General features: G+C 34.9%; 1 pseudogene; it reads left to right on the forward strand.

Annotated features, from left to right (window-relative positions):
* The first annotated feature begins 809 nt into the window (after positions 1 to 809).
* On the forward strand, positions 810 to 2,345 carry LOC101425048 (tubulin alpha-1B chain pseudogene; annotated as a pseudogene).
* The last annotated feature ends 24,207 nt before the right edge of the window (positions 2,346 to 26,552 follow it).

Below are 26,552 nucleotides of genomic sequence, written 5' to 3' on the forward strand. Positions count from 1 at the left end.
CACCATCTTGCTGTGCCAGTTCTTTGTGCAGACCAGCACTCCTGCATGGGCCAGCATTACATGCAGGCCAGTTTGCCATTCACCAGCAGGCCCTGGGAATTGAACCCTGGGTATGGTAGATGGGTGCCCAATCACTTGAGCCATATCATTTCCCTATAATTTTTTTTTAAAGTTTTTTTTAATTTTTCTCATTCAGTGTAGCTAAATTACAAGTGCAATATCAATTTCTTGAAAGTGAAAAACTTCAAAATTTCTTGAACAATATTTGAGATAAATCATCTTTGATCCAGATCTTATGAATATATAAATACTTATGGAAATGGGTAACTAGTATTAAAGAAAATTAAGTACCCAGAAAATAAATTGTACTTCCAGTAACCATACATGAAAATGAGCATTTATTATATATCAAAATGTGTACTATAGTGAACTCAGGAGGAATCTAGAGGCTGATAGTGCCAAGAAACTATATATACAAGAAGCTACAATATAATTTCACTGTTTAAAATTTGACAACATATTTTAGTTTATAAATTATAATATTTATTGTCTGGAGAAGATTTCAGGTTTGTCCTTATGTTAAAGAGATTTATTCCATAATTAGGATTCAATCTCTTTTCAAGTAAATATTAACGATTTTCAAACCCAAGTATTCAGTATTTGACCAATACTACTTGCTCAGGATGAAGATTACATGACTAAAACATAATCAGACAATGTGTTACTTACCTTGACTCTTAGCTTGTCGGGGACAGTAACTGGCACCTGTGTCTATTCCTGTCGTCTTCGCCTTCCATCCCATAGCCACCATGTGTGAGTGCATTTCCATCCACGTCGGTCAGGCGGGTGTCCAGATTGGCAATGCCTGCTGGGAGCTCTACTGCCTGGAACACGGCATCCAGCCTGATGGCCAGATGCCAAGTGACAAGACCATTGGAGGAGGAGATGACTCCTTCAACACCTTCTTCAGTGAGACTGGCCCTAGCAAGCATGTGCCCAGGGCAGTGTTTGTAGACCTGGAACCCACGGTCATTGATGAAGTCCACATTGGCACCTACACCAGCGCTTCCACCCTGAGCAGCTCATCACAGGCAAGGAAGATGCTGCTGCCAGTAACTATGCCCGCGGGCATTACACCATTGGCAAGGAGATCATTGACCTGGTTCTGGACAAAATTTGCAAACTGGCTGACCAGTGCACATGTCTTCAGGGCTTCTTGGTTTTCGACAGCTTTGGTGGGGGAACCGGTTCTGGATTCACCTCCCTGCTGACAGAACGCCTTTCTGTTGATTATGGCAAGAAGTCCAAGCTGGAGTTTTCCATTTACCCAGCCCCCCAGGTCTCCACGGCTGTGGTTGAGCCCTACAACTCCATCCTCACCACCCACACACCCTGGAGCACTCAGATTGTGCCTTCATGGTAGACAATGAGGCCATCTATGACATCTGCCGTAGAAATCTTGATATTGAGCGTCCAACCTACACCAGCCTTAACCTCCGTATTAGCCAAATTGTGTCCTCCACCACAGCTTCCTTCAGGTTTGATGGTGCCCTGAATGTAGATCTGACAGAATTCCAGACTAACCTGGTGCCCTATCCCCGCATCCACTTTCCTCTGGCCACATACACCCCTGTCATCTCTGCTGAGAAAGCCTATCCTGAACAGCTTTCTGTAGCAGAGATTACCAATGCTTGCTTTGAGCTGGCCAACCAGATGGTGAAATGCGACCCTTGCCATGGTAAATATATGGCTTTGCGCTGATTGTACTATAGCGATGTGGTTCCCAAAGATGTCAATGCTGCCATTGTTACCATCAAGACCAAGCGTAGTGTTCAGTTTGTGGATTGGTGTCCCACTGGCTTCAAGGTTGGCATTAATTACCAGCCTCCCATTGTGGTACCTGGTGGAGACCTGGTCAAGGTCCAGTGAGCTGTGTGCATGCTGAGCAACACCACAGCCATTGCTGATGCCTGGGCTTCCCTCGACCACAAGTTTGACCTGATGTATGCCAAGCGTGCCTTCGTTCACTGGAACGTGTGTGAAGGGATGGAGGAAGGAGAGTTTTCTGAAGCCCATGAGGGCATGGCTGCCCTTGAGAAGGATTTTGAGGAGGTTGGTATAGATTCTGTAGAAGGAAAAGGTAAGGAAGAAGGAGAAGAATATTAGTACCCATTTCTCAGCCCTACAGCATGTCTCACTCCCAGTACTTCAGCTTCTCCATTAGCTGACAAGGCATGTAAGCTCTCTGGTTAGCTTGTCTACACTTGATTGTGATCATGTCTTATTTTTCCATGTGTGTCTGTAAAGTTTTCAATCATGTCTCAGTAAAGTCTTTAAGAAAAGAAAAAAAAATACATAATCAGTGTCTGGCTATAGGAAGTGCTCAGTTAATGTGATTATGGTTGGTGCTAAATTTGAGAAACATGGCAGTGGATAAGAGTCAAATAAAACATTTTCTTTCTTCTTCATCACCCTTTGAAAAGTGATAATGAATTCTCTCTCCCAATCCTTACAATCTGTCTTTGCAGAAAAAATCATTTATTATATTTCCAAAAAATAAACAAAAAAGACCCAATCCTTACAATTAAATTCAGTGCAAGGAATCACTGAAAATGCTTCCAGAATATGAATTCTGAAGCTTTAATTTAAATTTTCATATGTGTATTACAACATTTCTAAATACTTTTTTGATGAAAACAAATTTCACTCAGACTTCCAGGAAAATGGCACAGAAGTAGGTAATCAGAGTTAGACCCTCTCACAAAAAATAAAATGGAGAGAAAGCAGGGACCTATCTAAAAGAACTCCTTTGGATATATATAGAAGGTGCTCTGAGTCATCTAGAAGGGTATTGGAAAGATAAAGAAGCCAAAGGAAAACTGTGAGTTACTCACCCCTGTGGCTGGAAACAGCACATATACCCCAACCTCAGGGCAAGTAGCCTTGGTGGAGCCCCTGGTTTGCTGCTGCCAATGGACTGGGAGGAGTCTGATAGCGGGTGGGAGGAAGAGGGGCCTGATAGAGGGTGGACAGTGGTTTCTTTGTGGTGAGTTTGGTCAGCTGAGCCCTTTTTGAATCTCAGAAGGGACCCTAACTACATGCATAGAGGGAAGGGTATCTCTTCTGGGAGGCTGTCACACCCAGTTGCCCAGGGAGAGAGGAACTAGATTAGATAGGGAGCAGGACAGTCCTCTAATCAGCAGGGCTCTAGCAAACTGTAGTCTAAAACACCTGGGGGAAAGTAGGCAGATAGCTTTTGGAGGCTGGCTGGCCTAAGGAGACAGTTTACCTCAGTGGAGGGATTCCTACCTTGCATGTGAAAGGTATGTGGTTTGATTCCCCAGTCTCCTTAGAGAAATGGAGACGAGATCCACTGGATTATCAGACATTTAGCTGATACCTTATAACAGGGAACACTTAGACATTTCATTTATTTTATAGTTGTAATTTGCACTGCCCTCAGACCAGTCAACATTCCATTTATTTTAGGTTTCCTTGGATCTGTTATTTTGTTAAAGGTTCCTTTTTTCCCCCTCTTTTTTCCCTTAATTTTACTCACTAAAACTCAGTACATTACCTCCGGATGGCAAGCAGCAGCGTGATTGATTGATGAAACCTGGGCAGTCTGAGAAGCTCATTAAGGACCTAAGAGGGCTGTTTTTCCTTGGTGGTTGTTTTTTCTTTTTAGTCGCTGCTGCTTTGTTTCTTGTTTGTTATGTTTCCCCTTTCTTTGTTCCCCCCCTTTTCATCTTGTACCAATTTTTCTACCCATGTTATTTCTTTTCTTTCCTTCATTTTTCTATCTTCTGTTTTTTATTGTTTTTCTTTCATTCTGCCTGTTTGGCCTTCAATTAAAAAAAAAATCTCTCCCCCTTTTTCCTCTGATTTCTTTCTTTCTTTCTTTACTTTTTATTTTTTGTTTTATTCCCTCTCTTTTCATCATTCTGGCCTTTTAATTCATTCCATATTTTTATCTATTTTGTTTCTCCTTTTATTTTTTCTATTCCAGTATTTTATCCTACTTCTCTGTATTTCTTAGAATTTTTAACACATGATAATTATTTATTTTCTTAGGTCTTGTATAGTTGCTCTTCAACCTTTTATTATTATTATTATTACTATTATTTTTATTTTCTTATTTCTATCCTTTTCTTGGATGCTAATTCTTTTTTTTTTTTCCTCAAGGGAACATAGACACCAGCAAGGAAATAGAATGAGAAGAATGAAATGTCTAAGTGAAACCTTACAACACACACACACACACACACAAAACAAAATTAACCATAGAGTAGAAAGAGAATGAACAAACCAAATAAACCTAGCAAGACAAACAGATGCTGTAACAGTTCAATATTATTGATGAATTCCAAAAAGAAATATTGGATTATGTTTTTAAACTTGTCTTTTCCTCTGGGCATATTAGATTATATTGGATTCAGAGATTTATTTGATTAAGTAAAGTAGGCTGTTGAGTCCTGACCCTTTGGTGGTGGGGACTCACAGATAAAAGACATGGCAAAGGATAGAGTTGAAGGTTTTTAATGTTCGGAGTTTTGATGTGGGAGTTTGATGCTGAAGTCTTAACCTGGAGCCCTGGGAAGGAAGTAAAGAGAAACAAACCCTGGGAAGAGAGGAACCCAGGAACCCTGAACCTTGGAAGCTATTGACAGCCATCCTGCTCCAATACAAGGAAAGAGACTTTGGTAAGGGAAGTAACTTATGCTTTATGGCCTAGTATCTGTAAGTTCCTACCCAAAATAAATACCCTTTATAAAAGCCAACAGGCTTCTGGTATTTTGCATCAGCACCCCTTTGGCTAGTACAGATGCTTAGACAACAATAAAAAATTACAAACTATAATAAGAAACAGGAAGACATGGCCCAGTATGAGGAACAAACTAAAAAACAGAAGAAGATGCAGAACATGGGAAAACTAATCAGAGATTTCCAAACAAAAATCATGATTCAATTTAATAAAGTAAAGGAAGAGATTAAGAATATGAAGAAGACACAGGGAGAGCATACTGGAGAAATTGTATATCTATATAAAAAGATAACAGATATGATGATGAATGACACAATGCAAGAAATAAAAAATACACTAGAAGCACATAACAACAGATTTGAACAGGCAGAGGAAAGAACCAGGGATGTGGGAAGACTGTACATCTGGAATCAGACAGATAGTAGAACAGATAGGTAAAAAGATAGAAAAAATCCAGCAGGGACTTAGGGACTTGTATGACAATGCAAAATGTACAAACACATGCATTATAGGCATCCATGAAGGAGAAGAGAAGAGAAAGAAAGCAGAAAGAATGTTGGGGGAAATGGCTGAAAAAGTTCCCAATTCTATTGAGGGGCATGGACGTCCATGTCCAGGAAGTGCAGTGCATCCCAAACAGTATAAATCCTAACAGGTCTACCCCAAGACATACTCTTGTTAACTTGTTCATTGCTCAAGACAAAGATAGAATACTAAAAGCATCAAGAGAAAAGAGATCCATTACATACAAGGAAAACTCAGTAAGATTAAATGCTGATTTCTCATTTGAAACCATGGAGGCAAGAAGGCAGTGGAATGACACAGATAAGAATTCTCTATCCAATAAAGCTGGCATTCAAAAATGAGGGAGAGTTCAAAATATTCCCAGATAAACAGAAATTAAGAGAGTTTGTCAATAAGGAACCTGCTCTTCAAGAAATACTAGAGGGAGTTCTGCAGGTTGAAAGGAAAAAACTGGAGAGAGGAATTGGAGAAGTGTGTAAGAATAACTAAAATGTATAAAGAAAAATAAAAACACCATATGGCTAATTTAAGTAATTCCTTGAGAGTTTTCACATTGAATGTTAATGGATTAAACTTTCAATCAAGAGACATATATTGACAGAAAGGATAAGGAAATATGACCCATTATATGCTGGCTCCAAGAAACTCACCTTAGACCCAGGGACACAAGAAGGCTAAAAATAAATGGTTGGAAAACAATTTTACATGCAAACAATAACCAAAAAAGGGCAGGAGTAACTATACTAATATAGGAGAAAGTAGACATTAAATGAAAATCTATTGTAAGAGAAAAAGAAGGCCACTATTTATTAATAAAAGGGATAATCTGTGAAAAAGAACAATCATAAACATTTATGCACTTTACCAGAGTGCCACAAAATATATAAGGTGAACATTGGAAACAATGAGTGGAGAAATAGATGCCCCTACAATTATTGTAGGGACCTTTAGTACACAATTATCACTCCTAGATAGAACATCTTGACATAGAATCAATAAAGAAACAAAGACCTTGAATAATAAATTAGAGTATCTGAACCTAATAGACATATACAGAACATTACACTCAAATACAGCAAGACATACATTCTTCTCAAGTGCACATGGATCATCTTGAGGATAGATGATATGCTCGGCTATAGACCAACTCTCAATTATTTCAGAAAGATTGAAATTATGCAAGATAATTTCTCTGACCACAATGGAATGAATCTGGAAATCAGTAAGGGACAGAGAAGGAGATTGGGCACAAAGATATGGAATTTAAACAACACACTCTTAGACAATCAGTGAGTGAATGAGGAAATTGCAAAAGAAATCAGTAACTACCTTGAACTGAATGAAAATGAGAGCACAATGTATTAAAACTTATGGGATGCAGCAAAAACAGAGATGAGAGTGAGAATCTATGATAGAATGGAAGTGGTGTGTAGTTGTGCAGGCATGACAGCGGTGCAGGGATACTATTGGGTTGGATGGTGCTGGTTTGTAAGGGGTGTAGGGTGGAGGGGAGGGATTGGACTGTCCATGGAACTGGGAGTTGGATTGAGGGAGGGACCAAGTGAACATGGGATTTGTTGGTATGTAGTTGAAACTATAATGTTGGAAATATCTTTTGGCAATATGGCAGGGTGGGGTTACTGATTTAGGATGTTGGATGTGGGAGGAATTTGGGACAGGGTGCTCCTGGGCAGGCTTCTAGGGAGTTTGTCATAGTATGTTGTATCAGTGGGTGGAGACCCACATAATAGAGGGAAAGTGAGGGGAGTCCTGCTGTGTTCTCAAACTGAGGGATGTGAGTCTCTCAAGAGCATGGGTAGTGCCTAATAGGGAAGTACAGGCCAGTATGTCAAGCCCTCAATGTTGCTGCAAATAACTATGAATCTTGTTCTTCAAGGAGTGAAGCTTGATGGTTGCAACCGGTCCTTAGGAGAGAGGGAGGGAGGAATAGAATAGATGGAGCATGGTGCATTTGGAGGATGGTGGAAGCATTCTAAATAATCTTGCAATGATAGATACAGGCTATGTTAAATTTCATCAAAATTTGTAAAACTGTATGGTCCAAAATATAAACCACAGTGTAAATTATTGACCATGGTTAGTAGCAACATTTTCAATATTTATACATCTATTGTAACAAAGGTATGACCCACATGTAAAATATTAATAATAAGAGAAAAGGGATAAGGGAAAGGTTGTTTGGTATATGGGAATCCTCTATATTCTGTACACGACTTTTCTATAAATTAAAGCTTCTTTGAAGAAAAATTGAAAAAATAAGACACGGGGGGAATAAATGGAAGAAAATGTAAATGTACATATAAGACAACAGTTCTCACAGTGATGAAAAAATAACATCAAAAACTTTTAAAATTTTTATATTTTTAATTTTTATTATTTCAATTTCGAAAATTTAAAATTTTAATTTTATTCATTATTTTATAAAACTATCACTATTATATCTTTTCCAATTAATTGTATTCAGATATTTTTGTTGACATCAATTTTGAAGAATTTTAGGATCACAGAATGGTTACAACTATGGTAGAGAGGATCAATCAGTGCAGGGTGTCAGAAATGGGAGATGCACAGAAGGAGGTTCACCTGGGGTATACCTGTAAGGCATATGAATGTGTTCAAGTGTTCATGGGGCATTGTCATGGCAGGTGGAGATTCACACAATAACAAAAAAATGTCAAATTCCTATCCAAGGGAGCTCTGCCACACTCTTTAAGGGGACAGCAAGAATCCTCTGACTACAGGGACAGTGATTAGTGAAGGAGGATGGACCATTGCCATCGGCCCTTGATACTGATGACTGTATTTAACATTTATTTTTGAAACTGAAACTTAGTCTAGTGCTAAAGGATACCTAAGAGTTACCTCCTGAGAGCATACTTGTTGCTCAAATTGGCCTCTCTAAGCCAAACTTGGCATATAAATGCATTACCATCCATCCGGGGTAGGACATGACTCCCAGGGATGAGCCTCCCTGGCACTGAGGGATTGCTACCAAGCACCAACTAGCAATGCATCTGGAAAAAGACCTTGACCAAAAGGGGAAACTGTAAAGACAAATGAGTATATATGTCTAAGAGACATCAAAGTAAGTCGGGAGATAATTCCAGGGGTTCCACTTATGTACATCTCAGCAAGCTCTCACTGATAGCTGTCTTAGTAAGGGTTCTCTAGGAAAACAGAATCAACAGAAGATATCTGTCAATAGATGTGACTTTATAAAAGTCTTTCTTGTGACCTGTACAAATCCAGTTTCCGCAGGCAGGTGGGAGACATTGGCTGTTTAAAGATGAGCTGGGAAATTCTCTCTGAATGCTTAAATCACTTTGCCTTTTAAGGCATTCAACTGATTGGATAAATTGTCACTCATTGCTGATGCAATGTTTCTGATTGATGCAGATATAATCAGCTATCTATGTTGTAAAAGTCCTTTTATAACAATTAGCCCAGTGCTTGCTTGACCAAACAACTGGGTGCAATTACCTGGCCGAGTTGACACATTAGCTTAACCATCACAGTCCACCCCTTGTCACCTTGGCAACCATACATATTACCTTAAAACAAACTTAGTCTTTAAGTCAAAACAATAACAGACATCCAAATATATGTATTTCTGCCTAACAATGTTCAACTCTCCTACATACAACTGGAAACACATTAATTCCCTACAGAATAGGGTGCAAGTCCTTGGGCAATATTCAGTCTTAAACTTGACATCCTTAAATATTATGACATGAAACTAATACAACTTGTGATATGATAGGGGAAAGTTCGGGGAAAAAAAAAATTTTGTTTTGTGTACATAACAAGTTATGTACATAACAAGTTATGTACACAGTGCTTGCTTGACCAAACAACTGGGCACAATTATGGGCCGAGTTGGAACATTAGCCTAACCATTGCAACTGCCAAAGTAAACATTGCCTCAAATAGTGGAGACATCCAAATAGTATAGGCAGGACAGAGCTCGGGGTTTGGTGCCCTACCAGTGGACCCTACTTGGGAATTTATGCTCCCCAGTGTAATGGAGTTGGACTCATTCGTGGCTTCTCTACACGTGGCTTTTCTGCCTCTTCTATTTCTACCTATAGTTAGTGCTAGAGTTGATTAGAGGTGCCATGGGCATCGCCATCCCAGCATCCTCAGGATTGAGGAATGCATGATGGACTACAGTAGACTTACTGATATTCTATTATAGACTTATTGTAATTCTAGCAAAGGAAGAAACTTTACCATTGATGTGGAGGCAGTGGCCACTCAAGGTTAGGAGGGAAGAGAGAGGGAAAAACAGGTATAATATGGGGACATTTTGGGACTTGGGAATTGTCCTGAATAATATTGCAATGACAGATACAGGCCATTACATATCTTGCCATAGCTTAGAAAATTGTGCTGGAGAGAGTGTAAACTACAACGTAAACTATAATCCATGCTTAGTGGCAATACTTCAAAAAGTGTTCATCAATTGTAATAAATGTTCCACAGTAATGAAGGATGTTGTTAATGTGAGAAAATATGGGAGAGGTAGGTAGTAAGGCATATATAAATTCCCTAAATTTTTATAGTGATGTTTATATAATCTAAGTATCTTTTAAAAAAAATAAATAAATAAATTCGTTCAGAACCTGAGGGGTATAAAATTCTATTATTTGGCCCCTATCCTGATCATGATGGCAGAGTTGAGATGCTTCAGGCTCTGTTGCCCCACAGAAGTTTTGAAAAACCAGCAAGAACTGGCAAAAATTTCTTCCTCAAATTTCCAGAAAACAGTCTGCAGTAAAATGGTGTATGCCAAATGAAGAAAAAGCCTACTTAAAAATGGAATATCTTGTGGCACCCTGGCAGCCCTCTTCCACCTCTCAACAGTTTGACACAGAGGCAACCCGTGCTCCCAGTGTGGATCCCTGGTTCCAATTCCAGAGAGACATTTTGGGAGAATGAATTTCTGGCCCAATCTCTCTGATGGTTGTGGCATGAGGGCTTTGCCATTTCAGAACTTGCCCTGCATGTTGAAGGTAGTTCACAGAGCTTTCCTACAGAATGTTGTGGGACATAAGTCAAGTGGATGGCCTGGGCAAGGGGTTGTTGTTGGCTCCAGACATATACTGCTTAAATCAAAAATCAAAACAAAAACCAAAAAGTGTTCATACAAAAATCCTATATCCAACAAAACTGTCTTTCAGAAATGAGAGAGGGATTAAAGATATCCTCTGATAAACAAAAGCTGTGGGAATTTGTCAACACCAGACTGGCCCAACAAAAGATGTAAAGATTTCTGCAGGTTGAAATGAAAATATAGTAGACAGTAGATCAAAGTTGCATGAAGAAATAAGGATTTCCGGGAGGGGTAATGAAATGGGTAAATATAAATGCTAGTAATACTGTATCTTTGTTTTGTAACTGCACTTTTTATTTCCTATAGGCGTTAAAAGGCAAATGCATTAAACTATAGGATAAAGCTCAGGTTTTGGACTCATAATATATAAACCAGCACTTTGTGACAAGAGCTACCTCAAGGTAGAGGGATAGAGGGGGATATAAGAACATAGTTTGGTGAGCTACGTATCTTTAAAAAAAAGATAAAACTCCCTCCGCAAAGCCCCGGATGGAGCCGCTGCCTCCCACTGGAGGATGGTTGGTTTTGGCGGTGGCCAGGCCGGGCCCATAGGCTGAGCCGCTGAAAGCCCTGGACCCGGTCTCCTGTGTGGACGGGCCCGGGGCAGCACGTGGCCTGGCCCTGGGCAGAGCAGCGCTGTCCTGTCCTAGAGCAACTTGCCACGCTGCCTCCTCCGGCTGCCCCTGCCTCTCCGGTTGTCTTCATTCTTCTTGCAGCATTGAGAATATTCCATCTTGCTGCCTTCTGACCTCCGTTATTTCTAATGAGATGTCAGTTGTTTATCTTATCCCGGTTCCCTTGTATGTGAATAATCAAAATCTTCTTGCTGCTTTCGAGATTTTCCTTTTGTCTTGTTTTTCAGCATTTTTACTTTGATGTGCCTGTGTGTGACTCTCTTTGCATTTGTTTTACTTGAAGTGTGTTGAACTTCTTGGATGTATAAATTAATGTTTGTCATAAAAAAAAATTAAATTAAATTAAAAAATTAAAAAGGGATAAAAAAAGGCGGCACCAGGAACCAAACCTAGGACTTCCCATGTGGGAAACAAGCACTCAACCACTTGAGTCACATCCACTCTCTTGAATTGTTTTTAACTTAACAATAACTCCCTGGTTATTTCAATTCTTCATAGTAATATCAAGGATAATAAAAGAACAATAAAACCCCTTTAAAAAAAAGAAGATAATTTGTGTATACCATTGAAATTAAGTTGTTATCTAAGCAAATGAGACTGTTAAAGATTTAGTATGTTAAATTCAAGCAAAGACTCAAAAGGACTTCATTGGAACTCTGTGAATATACCAAAAGCCATTGAATTTACACTTTAGATGGAATATATGGTATGTTAATATATTTCAATAAAATTGCTTTTAAAAAATAAAAGGAAGAAAGAAATAGAAAGCTTTATATCAATGGTAAATGCCTTGTACTTGATAACTGCACTTAAGGTGATTACCCAAGTGAATGCACTTTTTCTTAGGAAATAGAGATGGCAATATTAAGTGCTCAAGCAGTATGATATATACATCCTACTCTCAAATGTACAGAAAATGTTTTGACCGACAGATAGATGGATAGATAGATGGATTGATAGCTCGATAACGGCAAATTGTAGCAAAATGTTAAAAATGGTGTATCTGGGTATCTGGGGGCAAAGAGAGTTGGAGTTCTCTGTGTAAAATTGGTATTATTTTTGTAACTGTCCTTAATGTGGAAGCATTTCAAAATAAATTTTCAAAAATTCCATTAGTTTTATCAGTCTATACTGGAGTAACTCACATGAGTGATATACAATTTATATTTTGTCATTTCTAGCAACAGGAAAAAAAAATATTTAAGGATAAGAGAATACTAGTGTAAAATTAGGGAATAAATTTTCTCAGAAAAGTTATATTTTGGTTGATTTTGTACTTACCATCATTTAAGAATGGTATCAATGTACATATTTAAATTTTCTTCAAGATGCATTCATTATCATTAAATTTAGAAAATTTAGAATTAATTTAAAAGAACATTATAGGTACATGAATAAGAAATAATGACTTTACTTTGTTCATTTTTATCATTTCTTAATAAGAAGGAACTAAGAATGTATTCAAAATGCTCAAGTACATCAAAACGCACAAACTGTTTCATACAAGTTCAAGAGAGTGACAGAATGTGCTCACTGGGCATTTTCAATCTTTTCAATAATTTTCCAGTGATCCATAGAAATAAATCTGTTTTTAAAAACTTTTTTCTTTCTATATATCATCCTATTAATATAACGTGTGGAAACATCAAAGATCATCTGTATACATCATATTTTATGTAAGTATTTATACTTTTCAAATATACCATCCTGAAGCCATCATCCGCAGAACTTTGAAATAATTATTAAGGAATTTTGCCAAAAATTCCTGTTATCAATAATGGCTCCTTGGAATTTCATAAGTCATTCTGCGTTCTGCAACACTGTCCTCATGTCTTGTTATCACTCATATATGGAATAAAATCAACATGACAGACAAAATAAAATGCATTTTCTCTTGGGGAAAGTTGTCACCTCTGCCCTTCAAAAGAATGCTAGTGTTAACTGGAGATATAGCTCAAATTAATTTTTTCCTTCTCAAGACTTGGTCACTGTCTTTCAGACAAAGCCAGCCACCATAAGTAGGTAGAAGCAGTACATTGTCTTTGTGAATTTTAATTGGGTCAATTTGCTAGGGCACACATGGCCTGCCTACTGATAAATAGAGTTTTGGTGTCAGGACTAGAGACTTTTAAGATCATATGATTCAAACAATATTTTTCTTTCTGAAAGAACAAAATCCTGAGCATTTACTATAAACACAATCTATTACCCTTAACTGAACAAATATGTCAAGTAAATTTTTAAGACTGGGATTGATATAGGAAAGAAACAGAATCAGGATGATTTCCTTTTCAAACTGGATTATATCACCAACCAATCTTTGTAACTTCAGAATATGTAAGAAAGAAGTCAAAGAAAAATATAAGTGTAAATTGAAAAAGGATAATGAGGAGATGGAAAATACTGATGAAAATGATTGCAACTAAGGAATCCTAATTTGATTTACTTTAAATCATACTTTCAGTGGGTACGTAGCACATTAGCACCTACCCTGAACTAGGCACAGTGTTTATCACTGGGATACAATTATGAACAAGCCTGCCCTCATTCAGATTATATTCATACAACACTTAAAGAAAGAAATGAAACGATAACCAGGGGTCATTTTTTGAGTGGCACATTTTGGTAAATGTTGTTGATAGGGTTTATCAGTGAGAACTCAATTTAGAAATAGTTTTGGATGGTACTACTGCAATCTAGGAATTAAATGGAATATATAATTGCACATCCTGCGATCTTATTCTGTCATGAAATGCCTTCCCTAGATTGTCATGGCAGAAAGTAATTTGAGGATCAGTTGTGTTAAGAAAAAGAAAGGCCTTTTTACATTTTTATGCCTTTACCCTTTCAGACCTGAATGTTTTTCACACTAAAAGTAAGCAAATGTAGTACACTTCTTTGGAAAGTCTAATAACTTAAAAACTTTGTTATAAAACTGTCTCAAGTATCAGTTTGAAAGCAAAATATTATTAATAAATATTTGTTTATTAATATTTATATTTATATTAATAATTAATATTAATAAATATTTGCAGTAATAGCACTGGTGAGAAGTCAGTTCTACATTTCACAAATAATTATTTCTAAACTGTAAAAAAAGAGCAGACATGAAAGTAAAAGAATAAAATATATGTGGTTAGTATAAAAACATGGTATAAAGACAGACCTCAGGTCTGATTATGTAATTTCAATTTAATCCCAAGTATGTAAATGGAAATATATAAATTCTAAACAATAATACTAAGAAAAAAATAAAACGAAAGCAACTCCAATTAAGAGTTGGCAAAATCGCATATACATGCCTAACGCTACATTAAGATTAGTTCTGTTCTAATGAGGTCTCATGAATATAAGCAGAATTTTTTTTACTTCAGAACTAGTGTTGGATTAAACATTTTGTGACATGATTATGTTAATAGGCATTAGGTAGATAGGTAGAACCCTGTGGGCAGCAGGGTTCTATCCACATTGTTGTTTGCACTCTCTTCACTTTGTCTCTATCAATCCATTAAAATGTATCTGATTACAGATGTAAAAACGAAGCCACTTTTGGTATCTCTGTTACTCTCCATTCCCTAGTAATTACTGAAGGTATAATTATGGTTGTGATTAAATCATGGGGTTTCCATTAGAGGGTGACCAAACAGTTTTCTTTGTCAAGTAATTTTTGGAAGAAATGTTTTCTTATAACATTTACTTATGAATAATGAAGACAATAAAATTAATAAAATTACTATGGTTCAAATATTATATTTTTAGATATGCTTGATAAAATAGAGATCTCTTAAAAATTCTGAGGTCTGTGAAATTTACCTGTAGACTGTTTTCCTTATACTGATAGATTGCCTCAGCTTTGAAATGTGTTATTTAGCTGAGTGCCAATAATTTAAATTTGCTATATCATTCTATCAATATGATTAAGTTTTAATCATTACTGTTGAAACACACTATATGTTGCACATTCTCTTGTTTAATCAGAAAAATACCTAATGTAAGAAAACAGAGAACTTAGTTTCCGTATTTGATATAGCAGCTTGTTAAGATTTTTAAAGCTTTGCTAAAGGATAGATAATTAGCTCTGTCATGGGCCAAAACAGAAATGAGATTAAAAACGAACTTCTGAGAAAAAGATACATGCAAATTTAAATTCCAGGCATAAGTGTACTCATGATGGAGAAATTGAACAAAATTGGATGCAGGCAGCTAGCTGAGCTCATTAATCAGCAAACTGAATTTATTTTATTTAGGAAGAATAGAAAATGAAATATAGACTGGGATGAAGAAAATGAAAACGCAGGCTCCTGACTGGGATAATTATGCCTCTAGATTATTATCAGATTTTTTTTGACAATTCCATTATAATTGCTACAAAAATCAAAATAATTGTAAAATGAAGATCCTTGATTTTTGTCATTGTATGAAATCAATTATTCATTTATACAGAAGTTACACACATCATAAGAAAATAATCAGGGCACTAATATATTAAAAGAAGCACTCCTGAAAGAGTATGCAGAGCATAACTCTAAATGATTTTAAAACTAAGAAATTATTCATACATTACAAACTTTACTAAACATAATAGAAGTTGTTTTAGAAAGATACTTTGTATCATGAATCGGTTCATACACTTATGAGAATTCTAAAGCTAAATTTATCTAATTATCTAATTTAAAATAACATTTACGTTTTCTCAATTGTGAAGTCCATTTACAACTTAGCAGAAAACAAGTTCCATTGTAGAGCAAAACTTTAATCCATACACATTTAAGTATATGACATTCTGTGCTTTTTATGGACAAGAAGTAGAACCTGGGTCATATTTTATGATTTAACAAGAAAGGATTTGCTATTTAACTGAAGAATTTATTTAATTAAATTAATAGCTTTAAAATATCATTTCATATTAATATGTCAGCTATATTATTTTGATGATGGACTAGGAGGAGACAATCAACTTACTGCCACATCAAAATTTTACAATCAATTTCTTCCTTTTTTAAATTATTAGAACACATTAAATACTCATATAAAATAGTTTTGATTCATATAATGTGATTTGGTCAAATAAGAATTATCTTTCAAAGAGTAATTTTTACCAAATACAAACTGACATAGTTTTATATTTTTAGAAGGTAAAAGAGGAGTTTCTTTTTTTGTGTTTCACCTGCACCTAATTAACAACAAACCAAGGATTTCTCTCTATAATGGAGCAGGAATATATTCCTCTTTGAAGTTAAATTAAGGATAGGACATAAAAATACTTAATACTCAAATACTCAAAAGTTTTTAAAAGAAGAAATAACCAACTTAATCATTATAATGATGAGTTAAATTTTACTTTCATTCTCCTTCCTCTCTTAATACAGACCATGTTTTTTGTTGGTGCTCCATCACTGAGCCACTAGGTTATTTTCTTTTGTTTGCTTGTTGTTTGTCTTTGTTTTAGGAGGCACCAGGAAGCAAACCTGGAACCTCCCATGTGGGAAGCAGGTGCTTAAATGTTTGAGCCACCTCTGCTCCCCTATGGACAATGTTTTGGTGAGAATTGCTGGATGGGTGTTAAGTCATGATGGAATTATTTAATATTAAATTTCTTTTGGGTAATAAAAATAATAAAATTCTGAGGGAGGAAATTATTTATTAATTACCATGATTATTTTTTCAAATCAACTGGTTAGTTACTTTTAAATTAATTTTTGTGACAGAATTGCAAAATTTTTGAAGACTTATATATGATACTTGATTTTGAATATTTGAAAATTTGCATGTTTATGAGAGGTCACAAATACTTTGCCAGAAAATACAGTTCTGTTTCTATGTTAAATTTTATTTTGAATGACTACAATTTCTCTTTTTCCTTTTAGGGATTACTCTTTTCTTCAAATCATCATCAAATCATAAATCAAATAATCAGATAGTTACATTTTATCTGTACTTTTTATCAGATGAAAAATATATAGTAGAAATCAGCATTCTGAATGCTGACAGAAATGAAAGTTTGATGACTGAAGGTAAGACAATTACCCAAGGAGAAGATATTTCTAATGCTGGTTTTGTGACAAGGCACTGAAATTTAAAAGTAAAAAATCTGAACAATTATTACGAAAGTTTGCAACCTACTTAGCAAAATTATTGAAAATTTGAAAAAAAGAGGATGAAGGTATTGCTGTTAATACTCTTGAGCCACATTACAAATTCTGGGTTTTTAATTTGTGGGTTATTTCATCAGTTTGTCTTAGGGTAATTTATTATTATTATTTTTTAGGCCAGCAAAAAGAATTTATTGGGAAATGGTAGAAAAGGACAGAGTTGCTGAGAAATAGAGAGAAGGATAGAAATATACACTGAAATTTGGTGCCGGCTCCTCTAGGCAGAGAGAGTAGGCTTTGGCTTGTGTGGTCATCTTTTAAACTATTAAAAACTAATGCCAAGGGGAGGGGTTTAGGGCAAATTTTGATAATTTCTCCAGACAATTTTTTATTTTTACACATTAAGGTCAGTAGAATAGCACTGAGTCTTCAGTTAAGTTTACTTAAAGATCTAAAGTAAGGCAGAGATAATATTGAAACCTACTTAAATAATGGAAATGTTCCTTTGCCTCTTCTCATCAGTATAAGGAAATTGCACAGTGCAGCTGGTCTAGAGACATAACTGTAATTATGTCATCAATTCTAGCAAGATACTCAAAGTTGTTAACTAATGTAACATAAGTAGAAAGTATTTCAATTACCATGAAGATGTATGGAAGACTCCATATATGATTCTTAGTAAATCAGTGAGATATTTTCCAGGTGGTACATATTACTAACAATGATTATTTTATCCTAGCTGATGTGAAGATCCTAAACAATCTCTAGTAATAAAGGATACAGTTGAGGCCAAGTTTTCTGTATTTTGCTATAATATTTTTGGGGAAAAATGCTGTAAGACCTACTCTTTGAACTATATCAATCCACATATTCTTCAATGCATTTAGGATAATCCAAAAACATTTTCTTAATATTAGTTTTGAATAAGTAATTCATATATTTTGAAGGTGATTTTTGACAATGGACTAAAGCGTCATGTTTTCAGATATATATCATCATTTAAAATAAATATTTATATTTACTTCATTTCATTCAAGTTGCTCATATGATGTATAGAAATTGAACGGTAATAAAGAATTTCATATACTCAAGCTACAAGGACTAGAATGCTTTTAGTTTAATGTCGTTAAGAAGTAGGATAGAAAATTACAAAGGTATGAATCAAAAACTATTGAGTTAAAACCAATAATGAAAAATATACTATTTAGTCTGAACAAGAAGTATTTATACCTCTAAGATGGGATACATTTTCTTGTTAAAATTTTCAATAACCCACAGAATTTCAGAATTATATGTGAGTATATATTTTAGACTCATTCTGCTTTCATCTCTCCCACTCTATTATAAATAAATTTCATCAAGACCTTTATATATAAATTATCTCAATAAACAATTTTTAGATACAAATTTGAACAATATATGGTCCTATATAAATATCAAATTGGGGTAATTTGGTGGGTAAAAAACAACATTTTTACATGGTTATATAATTTTTAATTCTATAAATTTCTATAATAGAAAATTTATTAGTACACACCATAGTGGGTGAATATGCTTTGGTTTAGTTCCAGTCTTCTACCCTTTTTGGGACACTCTACTTTTCCCAGATTTAAAATAAACTGGCAATTACTTCTTACAGGATTTTACAAGGCTTTATTGTTTATTTGTTTTGTACCTATGGTAGTGAAATTATATATATGAGAGAGAAAGGATATCTGTATATACATATATACAGCAATGTCGATTTTCATTATTTGAAGATTCTATAATTCTATGAGAATTTGCCTTGCTAAAATTTATTTTTGATTCCTAAATTGATACTCAGTGCTTTTGTAATCATTCATGGACGTGTTCAGAGTGCTGAAAAATGGGGTTTATATTTGAAGTCAATGAATAAGGCAATGGGTAAGGAATTTTCAGGTATGAGTTGTAGTGCTGTTGGCTGTGAGGCCGATGCTTATGATTCAATGATACATACTAAGTAAAGAGTTTTTAAACAAAAATACCATAAACAAGGTTATGAATTGATGAACTGATGAACATGTTATGAGCAGAGGCTCACAAGAACATAACCCTATACTTCCCTTAGCAACAATGGTAAAATTCTACTAATTCGTATTCGTAGTTACTTTCTAGAATAAAACTACCATGAATAATGAAAATCAATGTTATATTACATATTTACATGTTTGTATGTATAAATATATAGACATACGTAACAAAGGCATGATAATACACATGCCAGATTCTGATTCAATCATCAATTAGAGATTAAATCCTGGGTTGAGTACTCTGAATTTGGATACTAATACCAAATCCAGGGTGATGTAGTGGATGTTGAATGAAATCATTTATGTGATGTCTTTAGCATGTGCATGATCCATAGAAAGCAATTAACATATGGTAGCTATTATTATATTGTTAGGCAGCAGACCCACATATAACACATGCCTACCAATGTCATCCGTTAGAACACTAGATTCAAGGATATATAATTTTGCCTGTCACTCAAGGTACAGTAAAATGAGACAACACTATTTAAAATAGATGAAAACAGTCTTTTTAGATTCCAGAAATAACTTCTCTGTAATGAAATAGACTGATAGTCATTAGAAGTAGTTATATAGACATGGACCAAGTTAAAGAAAAGTCACTTTAGACTACAAAATTGATTTACCCATTATATAAAACATGACTGTGTAGCTGGGTAATTTTTCAAAGTGTCACTTCAGGATATAAAATAATTGGTTTGAATATTCATATGGAAAAAAAGGTATTTTTGAAGTTCCAACTTTAATTTGCACCGCACTTGCACAAAATAATGTATGATGATGGAACAGAATTTTCATAATCAGGTGTTGAGCAATTGTCAAAATGTGCTATGAAGCTATTTAAATTGCATGCCAAACTAAAACCTGTTAAATTGGACCCTTAAATTATTTTTTTCAGCCAAATAGACACAACTTGGACCTATACCTTTGAATAAAGTTTTCATTAAAATATTAATGAAGTAGAATGGAATGATGAAAAAGTCCTATTGATTACTCAATAATTCTGGATTCTAAAATTAGAATGCCTCAAAATGTAGGTTCATAAATAGTAAGCCATTATGTTTTCTCTATTGTACACATATTTTACTTTTTATTATAATCAACAAACTTACTATAGATCAAATGAGTCTCTGGATTATATTGATTACAGTATCAATATGCCATATTATAGGTAAGCATAATGTTTTCTTTATTTGGTAGTTGGAGTGTTTTTAAACTGTTTTGATTTTTGAAAATAAGTTAATAGTTATCTAGTCCCCAAATAATTAACTTTAGATTTTTGAAAAATAAGTTAATTCATATATTAACAAAATACGAAAGTAGAAAACCTGACAATAAGTGCTACAAGTTGTTCTTTGGCTTTAAATAACTTGCATGTATATGCATTTGTTGCAAAGAAAGAAACAATCCTATTTAAAATAAAGGCAAAGCGGCTGTAGTAATTTCAGGCTCCATTGTGTCTCTTTGATACAATCTGTAACTGAATTTCCGGCATATTTGTCCTTTTATTTTTCCTTTTTCCAAGTGGTTATTTTTGATAGGCACGAGCCTGGGCTTTGGGGTCAGAGACATGGGTTTGCTCCTCTTTCGGGACACCACCACTCATCAGCAGTACAACACAAGAAAGTTAACAGCTAAGCTTCAATTTGCTCTTTTGTAAAACAGGTAACAGCTATAGCTTCAGTTCGCTCTTTTGTAAAGCAGGGATAATAACCAGTATCTCATAAGGTTATTTTAAAAATTAAGTGAAATCACAAACGTAAAACAAAACAAAAAGCTTATACAAAGAAGGTGCACCAAATTAGCAGTTATAATGAGAGGTTTTTGATTTTGTGAGGGTTACAATTTGCAATGAGTTCCTTAGCCTACTGTTAAATTCACTGGTTCTCAACCATATCAGACCAAATAAATGCCTATCTCTCTTTTAAACATTTTTTGTAATTCTTTTCTTAAGTCACCTTAAGTGAAATTTTAAAAAAAATTCCTACCTGTAAATATCATTTTAAAAAATCAATAAAATATCTTGTTTTTAAGGCAGAGAAATAAAAGGAAAGTCATTTAAAATAATATAATATCGTATATATGTCACACAATATTATGTATGTCAATATAGATTTCCAGTTGATAGTATATTAAAAACATATAAGCACCCATGGTTCTTTCACCTCTACATAGAATCACCATGAATCCAGCAGTTACAAATGCAGAGTAATGCATGATAGGTTTTACCCAAATGGTAAACATTCTTGACAAATTTCTGAACTATGAAAAGTTTAATTTTCCATCAATTTACAAGTTATTTACATCCCAGGAGAATACTCTTTATATTAACTCTGTTCAAAAATACATTGTGTTCAACAGACTTCAGCTCCTACACTCTGGTTTATCAGACTTACCCCACTCAGCTAACATGGAGGTGAAGAATGTCAACCACCACACCATGGAACCAAGAGTGCCTACAACTGAAAGCAGGAGGATTGCATCCAGGATCCATGGGGAATCTAAGCCCCCTCTTGACATAGATGTAGAATAGACACAACCAATCCAAGGTCCACAGGAAGGAGGAATACAGTAAGGATTAGAGTGGACTTACTGATATTCTATTCATGAACTATTGTGGTTAGTAATCGAGAAAATGTGGCATTGGTGTGGAAAAAGTGGCCATGGTGGTTGCTGGGTGCAGGGAATGGGAGGAAGAGATGAGATGTGGAGGCATTTTCGGGACTTGAAGTTGTCCTGCGTGGTGCTGCAGGGACAATTATTGGACATTGTAGAACCTCCTGTGGCCCACTGGATGGAACGTGGGAGAGTGAGGGCTATGATGTGGACCATTGACCATGAGGTGCAGCGATGCCCAGAGATGTATTCACCAAATGCAATGGATGTGTCATGATGATGGGGGAGAGTGTTGCTGTGTGGGGAGTGGTGGGGTGGGGCAGTGGGGGGTGAATGGGGACCTCATATTTTTTTAATGTAATATTTTTTAAAAATGAATTTAAAAAAATAAAATTATAAAAAAACAAAAAATACATTGTGTTTATATAAAAAATAAATTAGTTTTTAGCTTTGATATTCATAAAAATGACTTTCATTATATGATTTTCAGAGGGTTATTTTAAACTTCTAAGAAACACTCTTATGAACTAGCTAAGACTTCCAATATGATGTTGAGTAGGAGTAGTGAGAGGGGACATCCTCCCCTTTTTCCTGACCTTAGGGAGAAAGCATCCAGTTTCTCACAATTAAATAAGATGTTAACTGTAAGGCTTTTTTTAGATGTTCTTCATCAATTTGAGGAATTTCCCTTCTATTCCTAGTTTGCTGAGGTTTGTTTATTTTTTAGGATGAATCAGTGTTGGGTTGTGTCAAATGCTTTTTCTTCATCATTTGCTAGGATCACGTGGTTTAATGGTCTTCATACTTTATTCTGTTGATGTGATGGATTAAATTGATTTTTTTTTTTTTGGAATGCATCTCACATCTGGCTTAAATGTCAATATATTGTGGTGTATAACTGATTTTATACATTGTTAGGTTCTATTTGCTAATATTTTTGTTGAGGATTTTTATATCTGTACTCATTACAGATGTTGGTTTGTATTTTTCTTTACTTGTAATGTCTTTATCCAGCTTTGGTATTAGGGTGATGCTGGTCTCATAAATTAGGTAGGAAGTGCCACTTCTGCTGCTATTTTCTAGAAAAATTGTATAGAATTAATGTAGCCTTGTTCTTAAATATTTGTAAAATTCATTGGTAAACAATTTGGGTCTGCTGACCTTTTTTTTTGAAGGTTACTAGTTAAAAATCAATGATTCATTTTCTTCAGTAGTTATAATTCTATTCCAGTGCTCTATTTCTCCATTTGTAAGTTTTGGTAGTTTGTATATTGAAAGATATTTTATCTAACTTATCTGAGTTGTAGGCATAGAGTTGTTCATACTTTTCCTTTGTTATCCTTTTAATGTCCAGGGGGCCAGTTGTGATAACCTCACTTTCATTTCTGATATCGGTAATTTTTTTCTCCTCCATCTCTCCTCTCTCCCCCCTTTCTCTCTCTCGCTCTCACTTTCACTCTTGCCTGGCTAGAGGTATATAAATTTTGTTAATCTTTTCAAACAATCAGCTTTAGGTTTGGTTGATTTTCTCTGTTGTTTTCATGCTTTCAATTTCATTCATTTCTGCTCTAATTTATATTTTTTACCTATTTTTCATCTTGCGTTAAGCTTAAATTATTTTTATTTTTCTAGTTATTAAGCTGAAATTTTAAGTTATTGATTCTAGATCTTTCTTCTTTTCAATGCATTAAAGTTCTCTCCAAGAACAAGTTTAGCTGCATCCCACAAATCTTAAGTTGTATTTTCATTTTCATTTAGTTAAAATATTTTTATTTTCAGTTTAGACTTCTTCTTTTACCCATATATTATGGTTTACTTCCCACAGTACCTCCAAACATGGAGAATTTCCAGCCATCTTTCTGTTATTCATTTCTGGTTTAATTTCATTTTGGTATGAGAAATACTTTCTAATCTTTTAAAGTTGTTAAAGCATGCAATATCTCCAAGAGTATGATCTGTCTTGGTTCATGTCCCATTTGAGCTTGAGAAGAATCCTTATTTTGCTCTTGTATGATGAAGTCTTCTATAAATGCTAGTTAGACCATTTTAATTGATAGTGGTCTTCAGATTAACCATAAATTTACTGAACTTATGCCTGATTGAGCTATCAATTACTAACAAGGGTATGTTGATGTTCTTAACTATAATAGTGAATTTTAAAAATTTCTCCTTTTAGTCCTTTAAGTTTTTTTTAAGATTTATTTATTTATCCCCCCCCTTGTCACTTGCTTGCTGTCTGCTCTCTGTGTCCATTTACTGCATGTTCTTCTGTGTCTGTTTGCCTCCCTTTGTTGTGACAATCTTGCTGCACCAGCTCTCCATGGGTGTGGGCTATCAGCTCTCTGCAGGCATGGGCCATCATCTCTCTGTGGGCATGGGCCAGCTTGCCTTCACCAGGAGGCCCTGGGAAGTGAACCCAGGGCCCCCCATATGGTAGATGGGAGCCCAATCTCTTAAGCCACATCTGCTTCCCTCAGTTCTATAAGTTTTTGCTCCACATAATTTGACACTCAAGTGCATACACATTTAGGATTCTTATGTCTTCTTGGAAAGTTTCTACTCTATTATTAGATAATGCAACTCCTTATCACTGGTAATTGTGCTCTGAAGTCCACTTTGTCTGAAATTAATATAACTTCAACTTGTTTTGATTAGTAATAGCTTGGCACATCTTTCTCCATACCTTTACCTATCAGAATCTTTATATGTGAAATGGGTTCCTTATAGACAACCTGTATATGGGTTTTGCTTTCTTATTATCCACTCTGACAATCTCTATCCTTTAATTAGTATATTTAGACCATTCACATATAAAGGATAAACTGATAAACTTGAGTTATTATCTACCATGTTTGTAACCCTTTTCTATATGCTTCAAGTGTTTTTGTTCTTTTTTCTGCTTTCTCTAATTTTATATTGTGCATGACTGATTTTCTCAACTCTATTAGCATATCAATTATAGTCTTAAAGCAAAATTTTTAGCAGTTACCCTTGACTGTGCAATATATATTTGCAACAATCAATTCCACTTTCAAAAATACTACAACACTACTTCACTGGTGATGCAGGTCTCTATAGTAGAGTATTCCCAATTCCTCCTACCCAATCTGTTTTAGCATTGCTGTCTTTCATTTCACTATGCTATATACTTTACTATTGCCCAATACATCAGTACTTTAATTAGTTTGAACAAACACTTATCTATTAGATCAATTAGAATAAAAAATAAAGAATTCATTTTACCTTCATTTATTTCTTCTTTAATGCTCTTCCTTTCTTTATGTACATTTTAATTTTGACCTATATCATTTTCTTTCCCCCTGAACAATTATTTCTATCATTTATTGCAGGTTAAGTTTGCTAGTAATGAATCCTCTCAGGTTTTGTTTTTCCAAGCAAATCTTTATTTCTCCCTTATGTTGAAAAACAATTATGTTGAGTAGAGAATTCCAGGTTAGGGATTTTTTCTTTCAACAATTTTATATTTCACTTCATTTTCTTCTTTTTTGTACAATTTCCAGTAAGAAGTCTAATGTAATTCTAATCCTTTTATCACTATAGGAAAGGTGCCTCTCTCTACCACCTCTGGCTTCTTTCAATACTTTTTTTTGTCTTTGGGTTTCTTCAGTTTGAATATGATATGCCTAGGTGTCAATTTATTGTTATTTATCCTGTTTGGTGTTCTCTTTGAGTTTTCTGGATCTTCAATTTGATACCTGTCATCAATTTTGAAGTTTCTCAGCTAATTTTACTTCAATTTTTTTTTCTTTCCATCTCCTTTTGGTATTTCAATAATGTGTAGTTACACTGTTTTCAATTGTCCCACAGTTCTTTTAGCTTTCCCCTCTGATTTTTTAAATCCTTTATTTTCTGAATTTCAGATCAATTTCTATTGATCTGTCTTTAAGCTCGATATTTCTTTCCTCAGATGATTCAAGTCTACTGATGAATACATCAAAAGAATTCTTCATTTTTGTTAGAGTATGCTTGGTTTCTGGTATTTCCTTTTGATTCTTTTTAGAGTTACCATCTCTCTGCTTGCATTACTCATTTGCTCTTGCATATTGTCTACTTTCTCATTAGAGTAATTAACCTATTAATTATAGTTATTTTAAATTCCCTACCAGGTACATTAAAAATCTGTGCCTTGTCTGAGTCTGGTTTTGATTCTTGCCTTGACTCATAAGACTATATTTTCCCTTGCCTTTTAGGATACCTTGTATTTTTTTGTTGAAATATGCACACTATGTATCAGATAATTGGGCTTGGGTTATAAATGTTTTTGGTATGAGGCTTTAGGTTTATCTGGCTATGAGTTGGGCTTTGTTTAATGTTTGCTGTAGCTTAGGTACCATGGGCTACAATTTCCTCTAGAGTCCTATCTTATATATCACCTGTTGTCTTTGGTTTACTCTAAGCACTCTTCTTTAAATAGAGTATGCATTTTGAAGCTCTTGCAGTTAAATCCCAGTTGATGTGATGGTAGGATTTTGGGGAAGGGAAATGTTCTATAATCTGATATTAAAGCTTGCCTTTTAGTGGACCTGTATCCTTGGTATGTACCATTCACAAGTGTTTCTATGCTCCTTTCACCCATTAGGTGAGAAAGGAAAGCTAGGAGATTCACTTTGGTAATTTCTTTCCTCTAGTTTGGATAAGGTTCAGGTAATGTTCTTTCTTCAGTGTAGGTGTCTGTTATTGAGAAAGATAAGGATATGGGAATACTTCAAATTA

This window comes from Dasypus novemcinctus, chromosome 14 (genome assembly GCF_030445035.2).
Source record: "Dasypus novemcinctus isolate mDasNov1 chromosome 14, mDasNov1.1.hap2, whole genome shotgun sequence".
NCBI classification, from domain to species: Eukaryota; Metazoa; Chordata; class Mammalia; order Cingulata; family Dasypodidae; genus Dasypus; species Dasypus novemcinctus.